The 19,221-nt window shown below is 44.7% G+C and overlaps 1 protein-coding gene across 1 annotated transcript in view; it reads right to left on the reverse strand.

The window, feature by feature from the left end:
• Nucleotides 1-7,559: 7,559 nt before the first annotated feature.
• Nucleotides 7,560-19,221, reverse strand: part of LOC101708965 (uncharacterized) — a 56,364-nt gene continuing 44,702 nt past the window's right edge. Inside the window, exons 8-9 of the mRNA XM_004841640.3 lie at nt 12,399-12,440; nt 7,560-11,877 (exon numbers count right to left, since the gene is read on the reverse strand). The gene's annotated coding sequence lies outside the window, so the exon portion shown is untranslated. The remainder of the gene's footprint in view (nt 11,878-12,398; nt 12,441-19,221) is intronic.

A 19,221-nucleotide genomic window follows, 5' to 3' on the forward strand; every position in this document is an offset into this window, starting at 1 on the left:
GAGTCAGGGACTCAGTTCTAACAGCTGACATCTACTTCTGCTTTTTCAGTTCACTGGGGAGCTGAAGAAACACCAAGAGCCAAGTTTTTAATATATACATTTAAATAGAAAGGACTCAGAAACAATAAGAAACATCAAACTTTGCAAGACATGCAAAGATGACCCTTCCCAACAAACAAATACCATTCCCACAGGTTTGGGGTAGAAATGTGTTAACTGAAGCCTTATCGTGTATATGTTTCAGTTGGTAATTTTTATTTTCCACCCCCAGATTTTCTTACACAACTACTAAAATTACTTACACGTTAAAACACATGCTCAGGAATATGTGCTAGAAGGGCATTCTTCTACAAGTAGGTTGTAATTTTTTCTGGCTTAGAGCAAATCTGAATCTCAGTAGTAGGAGATGGACCGACCGTGGCCTAATCATTACAAACTGTAGACATGTACTGAAATGTCACAACAGAACCACAAGGATGTGCAATTACTATGTCAATTAAAAATAAAATATGCTTTTAAGAAAAGAAAGAAAGAGGCAGAACATACTAGCTGAAGCAGGGTGTGGTCCACGAATGCATCATCTCCGTATCTCATTCAAGCTCCCAATGTGCCTTGAAGTTCTGCTCCGTGATCAGGCTCTCTAATTCATTTCTTCACAATCCCCACTGCAGATGAAGCTCTTCCTCCCTTCTTCCATGTGGTCCGGATTTGAGACTAAGGATGGATCAGGCTAACTGGAGAGTAGTAGGCCAGAAGGACTCACCCAGTCTGGACCCGAGTTGGACAGCTTCCTGTCCTTCATAGGAACACAGGATTTCCCAGAAACCCTGTCACACAAGTGGCTGCTGCACCAAACACACATATAATGAACTCATAAGTGCTGAGCAATGGGGTGTTGTATCCCAATGGTTCATGGCCTCAGAGAGCTTTTCAATCAAAGGATTAAGGGGAGAGGAAAAAGAACAGGAAGCCTTTCTTTTGGTTTGCTTCCTTATTTGAACTCAACTTAGAAAGAAATGAGTCAGCTGGAACAACAATAGATAATATTTCTTTTGCAACATCAGATCCAGTACTGTGATCTTGGTGTAAAAGCAAGCCAGTTTTTCTGACACAAGTATGCAGTCGATAGAAGGATGTGTTAGTCACCTGCCTTGTCACTGGGACACAACACCTGATACCCACAATTTAAAGGAAGAGAGATTTATTTGTCTCATGGTTTCAGAGGATTCAGTCCGTGCTAAGCTGGCTCCAAGATAGAAACATCATAGCAGAAGAGTGCGGCATAATAAAGCTGCTTAGTTCATGGCAACCAGGAATCTCAGCGAGGGAACCACACTGGAGAGGAAGAGGCCAGAGACCAGATACAGTCCGCCAGGTCACATCTCTATGACCCACCCAGACAGGCCTGGAGTGTGCTTTACTAATCCCCTAGGTAGCTCCCAAGCCAACCAAACTGACAATCAAGCCTAACCATCATAAGATTTAAATATCTTCAAAATATTTAAATCTTTAAAATATTTATAAAGTGCTTAATACACAGAGGATGTCACAGTGAGTTTGCAAAAATTTTGGTTTTATGCTGCTTCTGTTTTCTAAAGACATAAGACTGTGCTCATTTATAGAAAACAAGAATTCTTCTGAGACGGGGTCTCACTATGTAGCCCAGGCTGAGCTCAAACCTGTGATCCTCCTGTCTCAGCCTCCTGAGTAACTGGGATGACAGGCAGGCACCACAACTGGGTCAGAAAACAGTTTTAAACAACAGTGCCTGAGGAGCTGGTACTGTGACCCCTGGAAGGAAATGGCCTTCGGATAGTCTGTTGCCGTGGAAAGTGAGACTCATAAGCTGTAAGTGGTCAGCAAGAAACGAAGGGGGCAGCTAACCGGCTCCGCTTGCTCCCCAGAAGGGCATGGCGTTGCCCCAAAACGAGAACAAGAGGAGAAGTGAAGGGCTACGTGAACGACATCGCTGAGAACGGGAGACTTGTAAGGCCACCAAGCCAGAGACTCCCCGGTGAGCTGATCTTTACAAACCAGAGGATCACACGTAAGAACTGCTCTGAAAGCAAGAGCTGAATAATGAGCAATGTGGTCTCTGCAGGGCGGCTCTTCTCCCTCCCCCAACCCCAGTCCCACTCTGGCTGGGCTCAGCCTGATGAGAGACAGCGGCGCCCCCTGGCGTCTGCCTCCCGCAAGCAGCCCCTGGGGCCGTGTGCAGAGACCATTGTTTCTGACTTCCCACAGCCGTTTCAGGCCCTGCCAACGCAGCCATGCCATGACCAATCCCTCAAGTTTTTACAAATGCATAAAAGAAATAAGTAATTTGGGAAAGTAATGAATTCAGGCAATTCAGAAACTTGCTCGTTCAACAATTGTCAAATCGGTTTATTTTGAAAATTAGGCCAATTGTGCTAGAACTAAGAAAATGGAATAATTCTCAGGTCTCGGCAGGTCTGCCCACCACTCCATTAAGTTCAGGGCTTTACATCTGCTCCCTCTATTCTCCTACTTCACCCCAGCCAATGCCAGTGTGTGAACTTCAAGAGTCTGACCTCATTCTCTGACAGAGGTTCGAGGGTTTGGCATGAGGCCTGGAGATATCATCTCTGGCCAAGGCTCCTATCTACACATCTCCCTCAGCAAAAGTTTCAGAGAAGATGACTAACTAGGGTTACAACCGAGAAGAAATATCCATAAGCGAGAGAGGCTACTGTCAACCCAGAGATACATCAGAAGTAGACCACAGACCAGTGAGTTCACAAAACTTTTAGGTGTCACCACTCTGAGACCTCTTAAAAGTGAAGGTGTCATGATCACTTACCTCACTGTGGGGCCAAAATATCTATAATCACCAAATTAAGGCAGGAGAGGTTTATTTTGGCTCACATTTCAGTCCATGGTCAGCTGGCCATAAGCAGAGAGGCCTGGCAGAGGGAGAGCTGCTCCCATCATGGCAGCCGAGAAGCAGAGAGCTCAAGGGAGGAGTCAGGAAGGGAGATAAACACTTCCAGGTCAGCCCACAGTGACCCGCCTCCAACCAGACCCCACCTCCCTACACCAAGTCAGAGACCACACTCCTGCTCCTGGTAGCACTTCCTGCTTGCCACAAGGTTGAACCAGGTGACAGCTGGAACTGCCCAGAACAGAGCTGAGTCCCACCAGGAAACTACTGCAGAAGGAAAAAGAGGGGCAGCATCTGCTCTTCTTACCTCCCTCAGTGCCCTGACAACCACCCCACTTCTCCTCCAGGAAGACAGAAGCAAGCGGAATGTGCAATGAAGAGAAGTCGTATGGTCCTGATCAGGGTGACTCAGGCTGGGAGCATTAAAATGACACAAACACACACAGAAAATGTGTGGCGCCCCTTTGAGCAGGCCTCTGGCCCAGGCTGGCCAATACTGCAGTTGTAGAGCTAAAGACACATCAGCAGGCAGGAATGAAGCCTCCGAGCATCGGAGCCTCATGCCGGGAAAGAGGGGAGACCTGGTGTCTCCCCGTCATTGCAACCTCAGCCCCACTGTGCTACCCAGCACCCCGCCGAGGAGGGAGCTTCCACCTGTGTCCATCCAGATGGGCAATTTGGGGTGGCCACCGAGCCAGTGTCAGACCCGGGAACCCCAGCTGCGGGTGTAGTTCCGAGAAGCCTGGCCCCTCAGGCAGGAGGGAGCAGAGAGAACGGGTTGCAGCTCTGTTCTCCGATCTAGAAGATGAAGTCTTGAGGACTCAGAGGCATCTTCCACCCTCTGATCAGAGGTGGGAGGAGTCGATCTGTACAGCTGAACACATGGAACTCAGAGCAAGGCCAGAACCTCATGCATGGCCTGCTCTCCCCAGGGAGAGGCACCATCCGTTACTAATCCTCCTCTTTAATAATGTGCTTGGGAGTGGGCCCAGCACAGGCCGCACTCCCCCAGCCACCCCATCTGCAGCTGCAGGGGGGCTTTCCTGGCACTACATTCAATAGGCCAAGGCCGAGGTTGGTCTTGTGGGAGAGACCCCGTGTAGCCAGCCGTGACTCGTGTTCGATGCACTGCTCTGCATCCGAGAAGACTTCTGACATTCCTGACTCCGAGCACATTAGGGCTGGCAGAAAAACCTCGATCCTGCGGGAGCCAGCTGGAGCCTTCCAGAAACAGCCTGCTCTCCTGTCTGCCGGCCTCAGCGATCTCCACTTCCTGGGCTGAGCTGAGAACAAGGCAAGAGCACAGAAATGGCTCCCATTCAGCCTCCAGCCCCTGCCCTGCAAAAGCCCTCAAGCCTGCGACTTCCTCTTGGAAGGGGTGTACACAGCCAGCAGCTCGGTGGGCATAAGGGCCAGGGTGTCGGCCCCGGCGGGGCCCTGCTGTGCAGAGCAGTGAGAGTTTACACTGTCACCCTTGTTGCAAAGACAGCCTGCAACAGAGCCCTTCTGTCTCAGGGGCACATTTCATTTCAAATCAGTCACACAAGCTGAGAGTGACCTCTTCCATAGGAAGCAAGAGCAAGCTGGGGAGGGAGCGGGCGCCCCTCTGGGACCTTGTCTGTCTCCCCCAGAAGAGCCTCTGAATGTCTTCAGGCCTCAGTGACAGGGGAGGCCCTCTCGGGCCACCGAGCCCCACACACGTTGCTGTTCCCCTGAGCAGCCCGGGCTCCACACCCCCAGGCACACTCAGGACTCCAGCTGCAGACTCTGTCGTGGGAAGCAGAGTGGCTGAGACATCCGGAGCTCTGGAGGCGCTCTCAGCTGCACTGCGAACCTCACTCAGGGCCTGAAGCACCCACACGTTGGGGGCCACAGTGACAGCGCACATGTAATCCACTGCTGCCCTCCCCAGGGTCAGAGGGGTTGGGAAGGGCAGGACAGTGAGCATTAACTTATTTATGCCAGCTACTAATGGAAGAAAAAAACCATCAAATATAAAGGCAAAAAAAACCCTTAATGTGACCAGCAGGAACCTTAGTCCAGAGAGCTAAGCCATAAGAGGATCATTTTTCCATCTTCCTCAAAAGCTCCCAGGATAGGCAATCAACGTCCCAAGTAGGGCTCCCTCCAAGGGCTGCGCAACTCACATAACCCTGTCATTCGGAACGTGGCTTAGTCGCGGTCCTCATCCGTGGGACATAGTACCTGACACCTGCAACAGGTCACAGTCCGGTCGGCTGGCTCCGAGGCAGAAACAGCGCAGTGGAAGGGCAGAGTGGAGGAGAGCTGCTCACCTCAAGGGCCAGGAAGCAGAGCGGGGAGGGAGGAGCCAGGGAGGGAGACAAACCCTCCAGGCCACGCCTACAGCGACTGCCTCCAACCAGGCCCCGCCTCCTAAATGCACATTCTGTGGTGGATTCAGCAGTGGGTTAATCTACCGATGAGCATAGCATGCCATTGATCCAATCACCTTGCAAAGCTTCACTGCCGAACACATGAGGCTTTGGGGGTACATCCTAGATCTAAATTGTAACAGCACGACTGAAGACATTCATGAAAGAAGGTTGCTAAACCAATCAGTAAACTAATTTAGTTATCACACACCCTTGGTCCATATTCACACAGCCTAGATCCAGCCTCCTTGAAAAAGCCTCACCTATGAGTGCAGCAGGCCTTGGGGGACATCTAGATAGAAGCCGTAACAGGGACCAAACTAGCTTTACTACAAAGGCCTGGCCCTCAGCTGGCACCCAATTTGATGACAAAGTCTATTAGATTTAATTGAAATTGTATCTTCAGAGTACCTGGGGAAAAGGGACTCCGAACCTGGAATTTTGAACATAGCCAGACTAGAGTCTGAAGGGGAAAAAGAATGTCTTCATCAAATAGTCAAGGACTCAGAAATCCCTGCCCCCAGCCCTGACACTCTGACAAAATGGGGAAAGAAAAAAAAAGACCTTCAAGAACTGCTTCAGAAAGTGGCAAGCATGATGGGGCAAGGGTGCTTGAAGGGCAGGGGATGATTTTGAGGCGGATTAATCCCCACTGTCTTTTACTGTCATTTTTAAAACTTTAGACATTCACCGTATTTTTCTATCACAACGCATATTAACTGAGAAGAGGGTGAGACATGCAGTTCTAGACAGGCTACAGGCAGGTCCCCCTGGGCCACTGTGAGCTTGAGGTCTCTGGGGAATGCTTGTCTACCCACAGGTACTTTTCAGGTATTTGTGCACACAAGTCTCAAGTCCAAAAATTGGGTCTACATTAACATTTTGTAGTCATCAGTATTTGGGCAGCAATTAAAATTCTGAGAGCATGTATGATCTCCCAGGGGGACTTAGACAGTGACCCACACACAGGCGGCTGTTTTTTCCTGTATTGGGTATGTGGTTACATGGGTAGAGTATTTTACATGTAGAATTAATTAATTGCTGTAATATTTTACCCACTATACACACACACACACACACACACAGAGGCATGTGCAAAAAACAAAATTACCAAGCTCACCTCTGTCTTCACAGTGGAACACGGCACAACAAGACACGCGATTGTCACTTGGCCTTTAAACCAATGCCCCCTTGGCACGGGGCTGGAGCTCCACGGGGCTAGAGACTCGTGTGCCAAGGCACCACTGCACCCACACTTCCGGACCCGGTGCACTCTAGAAGAACTGGGGGAGAAGTGGGGACCCCATCACCTACCCCCACGTTTACTCCTCACATCCACACACTGAAGTACTCTGGGGTCAGGATTTATGTGTGGCCAGCTCAGGGCGGGGCTTTTCACAATAGAAAAATGTTCGCATGGTGCGTAAATAACACAGATGGCTCGGAAATGTAGCCCATGTTTTTGGCAAGATATGACAGAAGTTAGTTCTATATCTAAAAATCACAATATATAATGACAGAATAAAACAGTCTTGTCCTAGGAGAATACAATTACTGTATTTCTAACAAATGTGAGAGTCACGCTTGAACAAGTGAGATGAATGATTCCCTGCTGTGACTAAAACACATTTCCTTACACAAACACGTAACCTCACAGACGTGTCACATTATATAATTTTTAGAATGATCAAAATGACGTCTTCAAAAATATATCAAGATTTTTAAAAATATCTATGTTCACTAGGTAATGAATAATAGTTATATCAATAAATTATTTCATTTTTTAAAGCAACACTTTCATTTTTCATTTAAAATAAGCACATTAATCAGGCGTGGTGGTATATGTCTATAATTCCAGTACTCTTGAGGCTGAGGCAGGAGAATCACTGCAAGTTCCTGACCAGCTTGGGTTATACAGTGAGTTCAAGCCCAACTTGAACTACACAGTGAAACCCTTTTTCAGCCCCTCAAAAAGTTTAAAAATTAAATAAACACATTAAAACAGAAGATGCTTGAGATTTTGTATATTGCTTCATATTTAAAAAATAATGCAAAGCCCTCTAACCTACATTCAAATCGCTTTAGTTTTGCTATGATATTTTAGTCCTCTACAGTCATATAGAAGGAGCCCACCTTAGTCATTTTTGTCAGTGCTGAGACAAAATACCCAACACCCACAAGTTAACAGAGGAAAGGTTTATGTAGCTCACAGTGTGTAGAGATTTCAGTCCATAATCAGCTGGCTCCAAGGCACGGTGGCGTGGCAGAGGGGCATGCAGAGAAGAAGCAGTTCATGCTCAGCAGAATGCAGCAAAGCAAGTAAGCAAAGGACAAGACAAGCCTCTTTCTGTCCCTCATATTGTATCCAGGCTACCAGGATTAGGGCAGCGCCAAACTAGTCAGTGGACTGATTTAGTAATCACCCACCCTTAATCCCAGTACCCTTAATCCTAGCATTGTGCCATGAACCAATTCACACTGTAGATTCAGCCACCTCTGAAAAAGCCCCACCTATGACTGCATGAGTCTTTAGATGGATGTCTAGATGCAAGCCGTAACAGAGCCTAATCACATCTTTATTGATCGAAACAGAAATTATCAATGCTCAATACTGTGATATAATCTCTTTAATATAATCTAGTCTGTTTCTTACAAAGATTTATATATTTTTGTTAAATATCAATTTAAGTTCCAGAAAGTGATCAGTTAGCATTTAAAAGCATTGGGGGGAAAAGGCCTTAATCAAGAATTCTCCCAGCAAAGTCTCTGCAAGCAGCCACAAATACAGTGTCCCCACATACATGGATTCTCTTTCTGAGGTTCATTCCCACAGTTAACCTGTGGTCCAAGAATATTAAGTGGAAAATTCCAGAAATAAATGATTCGTGTTTTGAATAACACAGTGTTCTGAGTGGGGTGATGGAATCTTGCCTTGTCCCTCTCTGTTTTGCCTGGGACATGAATTGTCCCACTGTCCAGTGTTTCCACTCTGTATATACTACCTGCCCATTAATCACATTATAACCATTGATGTCATCATACCCATGTCACAGTATCACAGGGCTCATGTTCAAGTACAATTAAGTTATTTAGAGAAAAAGAGATCACAGTCACATAACTTTTATTATAGTATCTTGTTATAATTGTTCTATTTTATTATTAATTATTGCTGTTGATGTCTTGCTGGGCCCAATTTATAAACTGAACCTTATCATAGGAGAGTAAATTGTATATATAGGGTTCAGAAGTCCCCTTGGTTTCCAGCATCCCCGGGAGTCCTGGAACATATGCCTCACAGATACAGGAGCACCACTACATTGCTTTCCAAACCTGCACTGCATGGTGTAATTAGCATAAAAAATATTATACGTTCACTGGTAAAATAAAGGGTGTTCTCAGTATGTGATCAGATGAAAAATGTATGCAGTTATCCTGCATGAACAAACTATAAAAATTTGCCACCTTCGACTCCAGTGTGACCCTACATTGGTCCACTCTTTCAGTGCTTGATAGGGCATTTGTTGCCAGTTCAGACTAGAAGGCTTTCCTTCCTCTTCCAAAAATATTGTTCTATCTGCTTTGAAGCAAGTCTCCATGTCACATACCTAGGAGGACAAACACCTCAGCAAGCTTTATAAGAGCAGCTTGCCTGATTGTTCACTAATAACAAAGACTGCGAGGTAGACTTCCACCCGGGGCTGTTCACGGGCACTCACACCTGGAGCTAGGGTGTGGAGGAGGAGAAACCCAGTTCCAGTCCACCTCTAATCCTCAGGAGCTGCCAGTGGCTCCCAGAGATCATTGACATTGCTCATCTGAGTCTGCAAAACTAGGAGGGAACCCAGGAAAAACTAGGGAACCCAGGACCAGGTGGCCATCTGGCAACTTGGCCAGACCCTGTCTCAAAATAAAAAATTAAAAAGTAAGTAAAAGGAATGAGGATGTATTGCAGAGTGCAGGACCTGGGTTCAATCTTCAGTACAGCAAGAAGAAAGGAAGGGAGGGAAAGGCCACAGACCCTGCCTCCTACGGTCACCGGTCCTGGAGGAGCAGCATGCTCTCTGCAACAATTCCCCAGGACCACAGTTACCTCTGGCCTGCCCTGATGATAAACACACCTCAGAGAGGTTCTGTTCAGAGGTGACCGAGGCAAGGAGTTGGGGGAAGGAGTGAAGGAGAAACGAGAAGGACAGAGACCTGGCTCCTCCTCTCCCTCGCTGTGGACCCAGGGGACCCAGAGGCTTCTGGAGTCCATACCAGGTGCAGTCTTTGGGGAAGCCAAGAAAGGACAGCGCACTCTGTCCCCCCAGGTAGCAGGTAGGCTGGGAGCAGGGCATAGGTGGGAATCCAGCCAGGGCACATTGGACCTCTGCAGTCCCGCCAATTGGGGCAGGTAAATGTGGACTCTGAATTTTCCAGAGCTGAGGATTAGGCAGCACTGTCCTTGACAAAGTACTCAGAACCTCTTGGAAAAACTCAAGCTCTCCTTACATCAGGAATGCAGAAGGATGCTTCAACCAGGAGAGTATGGCTGAATCTTGGACACGTGGATTAAATCTCCTGACAGGCATGCACTAAGATACTGCAGAGAAGCCTCCTGAGGAGTCACAAGTTGTTTGCCAAATGAGGAAGGCCTCAGGACAGAGCATGCTCGAGGTTCAGCCGTGGCCAGCCCACCTGACACAAGCATCTCAGGCCACCGCCATGCGGCCAGGGTGCTGGAGCACAAAAGCCTGGCTGTCTCCAGCTCCTTTGCATGTCCTTCTTGCCCCTGCCTTCCACCTGTACTGGAACCTAGGACTCCGGCCAAGTACCAAGCACACTGGATTGAATACATTAAGATAAGATATGAACCATGACTGAGGGATATGGTGAATGTTTAAATATTTTTTAATGATTCTAGTAAAAGACCCATTGTCATGAATCCCCCTCAACATCCTCCTACTTCCAACACACTCATCCCACCATCCTTGCCACTTTCGGAAGCAGCTCTGGAGTCCTCTTTCCCAAGGGTCTTCAGTTGCACCGTCCTGGCTGCCTCCAAGTCCTGAATGGATTAAAAACATTTCCCTTTCCTGGTCATTTTGACTTTGGAGAAGAGTCAGAAGTTGCATGGTGCCACATCCAGGGACTAAGGTGGATGAGGACGGGTCGTGATTTTACAAGCCCGCCTTTCCCTTGGGCGGCACTCGGCAGCAGCATTCACTGTAGTTTTGATCACATGTGGTAAAGACACACAGGAAAGAGGACTCCAGAGTTGCTGCAGAAAACAGCAAGAAGGTGGGATAAGTGTGAGGGGAAGGATTTTGAGGGAGACCAATGGCAATATGTCTTTTACTGTAATAGGTTTTTTTGTTACCAGGGATCGAACTTGGGACCTTGTGCTTGTGAGGCAGGTGGTGGAATTAATTTTTTAATTTAAACATTAACCATATATTCAATCACCTCTTGTATATCAAATTTAAGAGTAAAATAACCAAAAAAATATAATATTAGATCATCTTTCAGCCTTCAGAACCTGCAAGCAGCTCACAGGTGCTGCTTTAATTAGAGACCAGGTTCCGGGTTTCTGCACTTTTCTGAGCTTGTTGAGGTCGGTGAGGTACAGAGGCTCCTAGTTTCCTGCAGCTCCTGGGTAAGTGCTGGCAGCCCCCAGGATGCAGTCGCATCTGTGAGCTCCTGTGGAGCCCCATAGACCAAAAGGGCTTCAGGGCTTAGCATTTCAGAGTGCAGCTGGGCTTCCAGGAAGCCACGCAATGGGCAGGCATCCCCAGGTTTTTGAGAAGATTTTTAAATTACCAAAATCATCTTCATGACACAAGCAGGAATGAGAGAAGCTAATGGGAATGGAGCAAACTTGCAGAAAATCAAGCCTTTGTCTATTTCAAAAAAAATCAAACAGGAAGGGTTTAACAGGGTGAAAATAAATTTGAGTAATGGTCTGTGGACCATAAGACTTGTTAATCCTCCTTTTGATTCACTGGGTCCAATCATGACATCCTCGGTGAGAGAGAACTCAACATACTGAAAGTTGGTCCTTGTGGGGTCATGCTGGGAGGTCATCTAAGACTATCTTATTGAAAAAGTGCCAGTACCTCCTAAGGGCTTCACAAGTTTAAAAAACCATGACTTTGGGCTGGGGATGCAGCTCAGTAGTAGAGCATATTTTCTGCATGTGCCCTGGGTTTAATCGCAGCACTGCAAAATATAAAGTAAAATCCATAACTTTGGATATAGTACTCTGCACATAAGAGAAGGTCTACTAGAAATACATGAGTCCAAAACACTCCAAGCACAATTATTCTGGGGAAAAATAATACAGTTGTATGTGTGTATGAATTCACAATAACCCACAGTAGACAAGGCAGTCATAAGATTAGAAAACAAGAAAGTGAAGCTTCTTTTAGAAAATAGCAATAAGGCTGACACATTCCAAACCTTGGTGAGTCACTAAATCTATTCATCTCCAGCAAAATCTGGGCAAGGATGTGAAATGCTGTTTATAGACTATTGAGGAGGAAGAGCAGCTGTGTTATTCTCTGGGTTGCATCAGTGACTCTTCTCTGACCACATAGAAAAGCTCTAAAAATGGAATGAGAAAAAAGTGATTCATTGGGATGTACAAATGGGGTTACTGTCTCATCTTTACATTCAGCCTGATTTTTATTTTTGCATCTCCAGTAAAAGTAACCGTAATTGTCACTAATCTCTAACAGCCTGCCCAAAGAATGTCTATAATATTTTGTGTGCACAAAAGGAGGGAAGGAGAAAGAGAAGAAAGGAGGGAAAAGAGAAAGGGAACCAGAAAGGGCAGTTTAGCAACATACTAAGGATTCTAAGCGACCAGATGGGCTTTATCATTAGACTATATACTTCAAAATCAGAGGATGAAAACTATAAGGGATGTCTGAGTAAAGATTAATAAAAGGCAGGGAAGAGGGATTTATTTTAGGGTATAATCATCCTTGTGGAATGAACTGGAAGGACGTGTTTGATGGAAGAAAGGGTTTGGAAATCCAGCTAATTAACTTTGGGGTTTTTTCCTTTATTTCACAGTTTCCATACTAAATTTCAAACTAGTTTTAAACTCCCCACACAATTACCTGTTTGAGTTCATGGTTCATCATTGACAAGTTCGATCAGTTCTGTAAAGGAAGCAACAAGCAATGGTCAACAGGCAGCGCAATCTTCTAGGGGTTGAGAAACATGAGTGAGGAGCTGGGCTCCCTGCCAGGAAGCCAGCAAGAATGAAAAGTGGCAAGAGTAGAGACAGACGGGAACAGCCATTCACTAATCACTCAGCCAAGGCTTTCATGGCAGGAGCACCAAGGGATTCAAGTGTTTCACACTTTCCCCTAGAATGAGTCTTAGCAAACTGTAGTCAGGACACATGGAAAGATTTCTTTCTGGGCATTAACTTAAAACTCTTTTGGTTCTTATTTTTAGACACCAAACCCCATGGCTGGCACTGCAGAAGTGTTTCTGGAGAGTGGCCATGTTGCTGATGATTTTTAATGGATGCCAAAAAGAAAAAAAATTCTAATTTAGAAGGAATAATTTTGGCCAGAGCAGAACACACCAGGCAGTCTAAATGCAATCCGTGTATGCTAAGCACATGTAGCCATGCTGAAACAACAGTTAATGCCTCAGGAAAAGCATTATTGTGATAGTCTCATGGTTACATCTCATGGTTGCAGACAATCAAACAAGGCATATTGGAATGATCTGTTTTGGTGCTAGAGAAAATTAGGATATTTGCTGTAGGTTGGGACTCATTTCTAGCCCTGAAGACTTTTTCCTGGGCAAATTAAAACAGATCCTTGAGAAAGAGCAGGTGAGGTAGGCTTACAAGGCCCAAGCCTTGTAGTTCAGGCATTTGGCAGTGGTGTTGTGGAGTGATGACATCCTAAAGGGAGCCCCAAAGACCTGGGGTGTAACTGTGTATCTGTCATCTGTCAAGTCTGAACCCCAAGAGTAGGTACTCATTGGAGTCTGTGTTTCTCATGAATAAAAATACAAAGAAAATTTTGTGTTCTCTCAAAGTTCTTAGGAGAGGAGAATCAAGAGCAGTGTTTGTCTCACTTCCCTCACTGCCGAGACACGATGCCTGACACTCATGAGGTAAAGGTAGACAGGTTTATTAGGCTCACATTTCAGTCCATAGTCGCTGGCTCCAAAGCAGGACAGTATGACAGAGGGGCAGAGAGGAGGAAAAGCTGTTCACAGCAAGGAACAGCAGGAACCAGGAAGTGATGGGAGGTTCTGGGACAAGCCCTTCCGGGTCATCGCCCCTGTGACTCCCTCTTCCAACGAGACTCTATCTCCTAATAGCAAATCATCTAGAAGCCCAAATCTAATCTAAAGGCTTTCTGGGGACATCTAGATATAAACCATAACAATATCAGTGGGAAAGTTGAGAGCCAATTTAGGAACTAATAATAGTAATAGAAACTATTAAGAAGGAAACATGTCTTTCTGGCTTAAGCAAGGCAGAGGTGGAAATCTTAGCAGAACAGGTGGGAGAGGTCACAGAGTACTAACTGGCATTTAAGACATGCAATGTATTAGGAGTGAAGTTTTTATTTGATTGTTGGTTAATGTAAGTCTTTTTGGTGCCCAAGGTGCTGAATGGTAATCACTTCCACAGCTAGGCCCCCCCAAAACACTCTTTGTCTAATCCAGCATCACACAAGGCCGTTTTGCAGATGATGGAACTCAGACTGACTCAGTCTGGGTCTTTATCAGGTTATATTCTCCTCAGCCTCACTCGGATAAGACTCTTGAGAAAAAGTTGTGCTTATCTGACTCCAACAGAGTGTTGAGTTCCTTGTGTCAGACCTCTAGAAATAAGACACTATTCTTAGCTGGGTTTCTTTGCAAAATACTTAGCAGTGGCTGTGAGCTATTCTAGGAATGACACTGTTTTGGGATGGGATAGAATTGGCACCTCCCCTAGAAGACTATCTGTTCTTCTGAGGATGAAGAATGAGGCGAGTGTAACTTCAGTCTGAAGGTTTGTAATCACCTTGTGGGCAAATAGAAGTTCCTGTCACCAAATTCCTCAGCATAATCCACCTGTCTCTGAGTTGACTAATGAAAGATGAGGAGTATGCAGTGTGATTCTAATCACGATGTTACTTGGTCGAATTCATTACATTTTTCACTGATGCCTCAGAGGCAAGGAGAGTCATTGAACACCTTCCCCAATGTACCCCAAACTTCTCTATAAACAACCTACCCATTTCTAGCACCCAATACTGCCACTAGTGGATGGCCTACTCCAGTGTCTTAGAAGTTTCATGTAGATAAAACCATCAGAAGACCAGGATGAGATATTTTTAAAAGCAAAAAACAAGAGGTCATGACAGGATAATATGTACTCAAACTTTGCCTATTTAACAGCTATAGTCACAATTGTCATCCACTCCACAAAGGGCATGCCCAGGTAATTCTGGAAACCACCGGAAGTGCACATGAATTCCCACCAGAAGAGAGCTCCTTTCATTGTGTTGTCACCAAGGCTTCTCTTTTGGTCCTCATTCCATGCAGCACAAGACTCAAGGAAGGTATACTTTTTTTAAACAAGAGAAGTGGAAAGATCTAAAAACAAAAGAAGATGGCCCAGAGGTATAGCATTCTTCTGAAGGCAGTTTGTATTTCTTCCCCGAGCTGGAGCTGATTTTGCTCCAATCACTGAAAGCCAAAGGGATTCAGACTCCATCTTTCCTTGATCTGAACATAACTATCATCTTCACAGTGCCTTCACACACACAGCTCTGCTCACCTCCAGCAGAGATAAGCCCCTTTCCCAGCCAGCTGCATCCTTTTCCGCCATAGCCTTACGTGTCTTTTCCCATCCTCTGATTCCCAGGTTCAAGAGCATGAGCAAGAAGCAGAAATGGGAATCATTTCCATCACCTCAACTTCCACTAGGAGTACAGATTCCGTAACATAGCTGAATGGGTCATAGGTTCATGGAAGGTCAGCATTCCAAAGGTAACTGGAGAGTCGGTGTTCAGTAAATGTTTTCTGTTATGTGGCGGGCTCTGAGCAAGGCCACACTCAAGCCTTCTCAGTAATGTTTCTTGGACCTTCCAGAGTATCTGGTACACAGTCAGTGCTCATTATCTCTTTGTTGAATAAATAAATAAGCAAACAAATAAATTAGATCCAGTTTTTACAAATATTGATTTTAAGGATGACAAATACTATATAGAGCAATAACAACAGACACTTCATGCTTGCTTCCTGACATACAGCATGTATTCTTAAATAATCCACAATTAATTTTTAAATATTTTATTGACATAACTACACACATTCATGGGGTACAAAGTGACATTTCTTTTCTTTTTTTTTTTTTTTTTGGTACCAGGGATTGAACTTGGGACCTTGCACTTGCGAGGCAGGCTGTGGAACCACTGAGCTAAATCCCCGGCCCAACAATGTGGCATTTCAATACATGTACACAATGTGGAATGATCAGATCTGGGTCATTGGTTTATCCATCAACTCAAACATTTACACCTTCTTTGTGTTAGGAATATTCAAACTCCTTTCCACCAGCTGTTTTAAAATATACGACTAATTGTCGCTAGCGATACTTGCCCTATTCTGCTATAGAGCATTAGAAATTATTTCTCCTACCCAACTGCTCCTGTGCCCCCACTAACCTTCCTCTCTCCTCCCTCCTTCCCTCTACCCCTCCCAGACTCTGGTAACCTCAGCTCTACTTTTACTTCTAGAAGATCAACCTTTTAACGTCTACATCTGAGTGGAAAACATAATGACTTTCCCAGTTTCCCACACTTCTAATGTCAGTTGGAAGATGAGCTCTAGCAAGTAGTGACTAAAATAATAACAGTAATAATTAGGCCCAGGGATCTGTATGAGCTTTTAGGTACAAATACTGAAATGAAGAGTATGTATGAATGTTAATAAAATATATGAATATTAATAAATAATATACTGTAATTTAATATCTACACTAATGGTTTTTGTGTTTTTAATTTTTATTTTTATTAGTTCATGTTTGTAGTATGTAACGATTACATTCACCATAAGGAGTTGGTATGTATACATAATGCATCTTAACTCTTTTTACATCCCTTCCCCTCCTCTTCCACACTACAATTTAGATACTATTGTGCTACTCAAGCATTTGATATCCCTGACTGCATAATCAGTATTACCCAACAGTAACACGAGAATCCCAAGCTTATGTCAAGTTGCTCGTTGGTCACTGTTTACATATTGACCATGTGTTTAAATTAGCTATAACACCAAGATGTTCTGTGGGAAAATGCAAATTATGAAGAAGAAATATAATGTTTTTATATCTGCAAGTAAAACAAATATCTATACTCCAAATTTTCAGGTTTGTGTTCTATGTATACTAAAGAGAAAAGTAAAGATTTTCAGCAATTATTCTGGTATTTCAAAAGAGGGAAAGATATTTTGCTTATTACATACAAAACTAACAGCTTGTGTGTTTACAGGACCTGTAAATAGCCTGTTTTCTACTAAAAATCTGGTCATTACATAAAATGATTAATCTCTAGTCCATGAGAAAAATTAGTTTTAGTGTGAGTCCCTAGTCAGTGACATATTACATTTATTATAAGATGGGTTACACTTTATTATGTTACTCATTTAAAATAGAAGAGCACGTCTACGGCCATACCACCCTGAACGTGCCCGATCTCTTCTAAAATAGAAGAGCATAGACATTAAACATGTTTAGAGAGAGGGAGGAAACAGCAGTGTTTTTCACCCAAATACTAAGTAATAAGCACACCACTGACTCAAAATGGAAGCGAATCTGAGTGAATGCCAAAATGCCTACATCCACTCCTCGATCTCTGCCATACAGACTTGGAGAAACCCACCATCTGCTTCCACAGAGGGAACACTGCCTCTTCCTCTCCTGAATCAAATACCAGCTGAGGAAAAGCAGTGAACCCTTAGCTTTCTCTGTGTGAGGGAGAAACACATTGTGTGTGTTAATCTATCTACTTAAAATGGAAATATTTTGAAGATTTTTTTTTTAAAAGAAACTTGGATCCCAACAACAAAGAAATACAGATTTGGGGGGACAGTTCATAGGAAAATATTGAGTGTATCTACATTCTCTTTACAGATGACTGTAACCAATTAAGTAGTTTAATGGATAAAACTTGTTAGCTGAATAGAACTGGAAACAAATTTAGTTTTGCTGACAAGTCAGTGGTATCAAGAAAAAACTGATGTCTCTTATGAAAAACTAAAGACAGCACCCTCTTTGGCAAAAAGCTGTGTGTTTTCCTTGACTTCATCTGGTTTTCCATGAGTTTGCTTACCTATACCTGACTTGATCTACCTGCTCACTCCATGGGAAGCAGAGCTCCCTATCCGGTGATGAGATCGCTCTCCCAGGGCAAACGAGGACAACACCTGGAGACTGCTAAGACCAGCTCCGCAAGGGCTGTGAATATCTTGAGAGATGAGCCGTTGAGAGGGGAAATGTCTTCCTTTACCAAAAGTACACAGAAAACCTGGGGGAAAGAGAAGCGCTTGGCTCTGAGGTTGCAGCTGTGGGGTCCGAGTGCATCTGTGCCTGTGAAGACTGCTGTGGAGAACGCATCTTTTCTGGCCGTGGGAATCCCACAAGGCCTGCACGGTGAGACCACAAAGCCGTGAGTGTGCAGTAGTGGTGCAAGAGCCCAGTTCATTTTCTTTTTTCAACATTCAAAGAAACCAGTCTGTGTGGGAAAACGCCTAACTACAAAGGAACCATCTGGGACTAATTAGGGTACCCAATCTCATTTAAAACCACCATTTCGTTTTGTGTTTTGAGTTTCTCTAACTAGTGAATTAAGGTTTCCCCCATGCCTGCCATAATCTTACGTATATCATAGGATATATATGTAGATATAGATATATATATATCCATATTCAAAGTTTTTTCAGAATTTTCAATTTCAGAACTGTGATGGGATTGCCATGATAAATGGTAGAGAGTTACAAAATTCTCCGGGATTATTTTAAACCGGAAGTCATTTTTGAAGTCTTCTTCGACAGACAGCAGTAATAGTTCCAGGACAGACTGGCAGCTTACATCGCTGGCGCACCCCCTCTGCCCGCCACGGACGGAGTGCACTCTGGCTCCCTGATGCATGTGAGCTGTTTGCACTCAGGAAACACTGCAGACCGAGAAGAGATGAGGCCCGGGCCCTCTGCTCTCTCGAGAAACCGGTGGAGGCCATAAAGAGCTTGTCTGTCCTCGCCTTCTCCAGAGGCTGCGAGACGGACCCCGTGAAGGGCGTGCCTTCTGCTGCCGGCTGCTGGCCGCGGGAGATGCGCTGCAGGGGTCTTTTCTGCAGCTGTTTTTCATCAGGTCTCGGTCTAATCATCTCTTTTTGAAAAATCAGCTTTAAAGAGCTTCAGAATTCTCTGAAATTTCTACTTCTTTTCTCGGATGCTAACTCTAAATTGAATTTGGAAAGGGTTAACATGAGTTTGGGTGGGTGATTGTCTCTTACATCGTAAGGGAAGACGACCTGCCATTATAAGAGTAGCAAGACTTACCCCTTTACCGGAGAACGGCTTCCTTTTCCTACACATGGCTGAGGTCAGCATGTTGAGAAACAAATTCTAACAATCATGGGATTTGTGAAGAAGCCTTTGATTTCCCTCTTCCTCCTTGCTGGCCATTTCCCTACCCCAGCGTCTGGCTGAGCCACACAGGAGAGAGAGGACGATTTAACCACTTGTGGGTTCTCTGGCCAAAGGCTTAGTGAAGGACAAGGTTCAACTTAATTTCTAAAATAAATTTTTAAAATATTATCGGTACCAACTCAGTCTGTTCCCCATTACCACAGATACCAGGAATTAACTGTAATTTTGCTTCCATTTGATTCCCTGTAGGGACAAAACCACACTTTTAAT

This window comes from Heterocephalus glaber, unplaced genomic scaffold (genome assembly GCF_053883595.1).
Source record: "Heterocephalus glaber isolate CG9 unplaced genomic scaffold, H.glaber_assembly_v1.0 deba00001465, whole genome shotgun sequence".
NCBI lineage: Eukaryota > Metazoa > Chordata > Mammalia > Rodentia > Bathyergidae > Heterocephalus > Heterocephalus glaber.